This window comes from Haliotis asinina, chromosome 3, assembly GCF_037392515.1.
Source record: "Haliotis asinina isolate JCU_RB_2024 chromosome 3, JCU_Hal_asi_v2, whole genome shotgun sequence".
In the NCBI taxonomy this organism is placed as follows: Eukaryota; Metazoa; Mollusca; class Gastropoda; order Lepetellida; family Haliotidae; genus Haliotis; species Haliotis asinina.
The window spans coordinates 13,443,056-13,445,885 of record NC_090282.1 but is presented as its reverse complement, the minus strand read 5'-3'; positions in this window follow the sequence as shown (position 1 = coordinate 13,445,885).

The window sequence follows — 2,830 nt, the reverse complement described above, 5'->3', positions numbered from 1 at the left end:
TCTCTCAAGAAGCGCTTCTACTAACCAACTTGTCGTATAATGACTTTCACCAGTTTTATGCTTCTATTAAACCAAAGACACTCGGCAGCCCTCGGGCAGAGTCGGCATATTTCGTGTGCGCATCTCTGTTCGATCAGCGAAGTCATCTCTGCCTCGGGACAAACTTTTCCCGTGAGTGACTCAGGAGGTAACCTGAAATATTTCAGTGGAGCAGGTCACAGGTGGCTTTATGTCGGTTGTTCGAAAGGGACAGAACTGCTACAGAAGGGAGTCGCGACTCCATACGTGTATGTAAATGGGTATGTTTACGAGCCGCGGGTTTGGTGACTGGCAATCTGGGTGGGGAAAGAATGCCAGGGTTTGTGACGTCATTTCCGGGAAACATGCCTTTAACTGGCAATCAACGGTCGCAGTCGAATAACGTATTTCACTGTCCACTATCAACAAGTGCAAAATGTAAACTGGCTGCCAATATCACGTGACTGTGCTACCGTTTCCTTAGGCATCAACGATGGGGTTTCTCGTGTTCGCGAACACCTGGTGTCATCACTGATTTTCAGGGGTCCTGTCATATGCTTGCAGCAGTTACGTTGACATTGACACTAAATGGAATCTGCTTCAGAGTGTCAAGACTGGATATTCATTTGCACAGAAGTTTAATATTTCACAACACGCTTGTTATGTGCTCAGTATGTACTGGCGAATGAAACCTTTAAAGTTTAACCCATGAAGGTCCGCGTTAGAACTGGTCACCAGTAGCCCATGTTTGTCGTAAAAGGTGACTAACGGGATCGGATAGGCAGACTCGCTGACTTGGTTAACACGTGTCATTGCATCCCATTTGTGTAGATCGATGCTCATACTGTTGATCACTGGATGTTCTGGTTCAGACTCGATTATTTGAATATCGCTACCACATAGCTGGAATACCGTTCGGCGTTAAACAACAAAACGTATAAATTTAAATTTCCAAGATAGTCAAAGAAGTTAGTTGATTCAAAGTGCGTACATTCTATACTTCTCCAGACATTAGGCCTTGCTCGATTCTCACTTTGTGTAGAATGTGCTACGTCTAACTGCGATATCGTCATTGTATTTGTAAAACCGACATAGATTTGGGTCGAGGATAGGTTTGGGTAAAGGGTAGTTCCCTCATCTGAATTGAGGTTATTGAGATCGGGTGGCTGGCTGGTTGTTGTCATGTCGTTTCACGACGGTGTTACATGTTGCTCAGACAATTAATCAATTGTTGGTTATACTATCGACCTCTTGGACTGTTTTAACATTATTACAGGCCGTCAAGACGGCACTGTAAAATTACTGACTGGCTTACACTAATATTCACACACTCACTTCTTAACCGTGAAACATTATTGTACACTAGTCTCACATTATCACGACAGATTTAGAGCAATGACAGGTGGTTTTTTTTGTTGTTTCTTTTTTTTTTCACCGTGGCCCTTGTTACAGGTTCTGTCACTATTGTAGATTAATTCCTTTACTTCGAATCTGACACCGACATACAAATGCATGCGCGTACACATATACCGTGCAGTTCGTTAAGACAGTATTTTTAAGAGTGCGTTTATGTGCGATAAATATTGAGAATAATGTCGAAAATGTTTCTTCAAAATCATGTGAAAGAGTGGGTGATTCGTTCGTTTTATGCCACTTTCATCCATATTCCAATAAGTTCACTGCGGGAGACACCAGAAATAGGCTTCACATAAACATGTGGGGAATCGAACTCATGTCTTCAGCGTGAAGAGCGAACGCATTAACCACTGGGCTAACCCACAGCCCCTTATCTACTCCTAGGCCAAATGTAGAGATATCATGAAAATCAGGTAATATGATACACCTAGCCTTATCACCCATACTTCATATCTTGACCATGTTGAACACCAGTGCTTGTCACCACACATTAGACAATGTGATCAATTCTCAAGCAGTTTGTTTATGAACATGTGGACACTGTTTCAACAGTGGACTGAACCCAGTTAGTTTTTAGTAACCTGATACCTCCTGTAGCTAGTTCCACATCGACAAGAATTTTTGGCGGGTGGGAGGTGTCATACTAATTACTGAATAACATGTTTACTGCTGCTGAGATTCTAAAAGATAGGGACTTTTCTAGCATTTGGCCTAGGACTAGGATACAAAAGAAGGTATTTAGGCTCTTATGGCTCTTCTGAATTGACCCTTCCAGAAACGTCAATGTTCCTGATGTCAAAAGCACAGGCAGTAGCGTGTTTGTCTTTGAGTCAAGTGATATTGGGTGACCGGAACATGACACAAGCAACTTCCGTTAATCAATAGACCAAATCAAGTTGCTCCGGAGGATTTAGTTCTCGACCATGCGTTATTTAAAATCTCACATGTATGTTGTGGAATGTTTTACAGTATTCTTGCATCACGGTCGTTTGTATTACATGCTGTTAGCAGCTCGTACAAGTCATGAAGTGGTGGTGTTAGTTTCCTGACAAATATTTTTGGTATTCCTATCTATCCTACAGTCTTCATACGTACGTAAACCATTAACGACGAGAAGGGACGTTTGCTTGTCACGCCGAAGCCCCCGTTTCCACTGCACACATGGGCACAATGTGAGAAACCTATTTCTGGTGTCCCCTGCCGTGATATTGCTGCAATATTGTTAAAAGCGGCGTAAAACCCAACTCACTCACGAAAGCGATGGGTGAGTGTTGTTTTAGGATAGCTCGTATATCTCAATAACCGAGTCAACCATGAGCCCCTCGCTATCTGTACAGTTTTGTCAAAACTGTCCCTTTTTTGTGTTTGTTTTATATGAGTCAGTGAGTATGGTTTT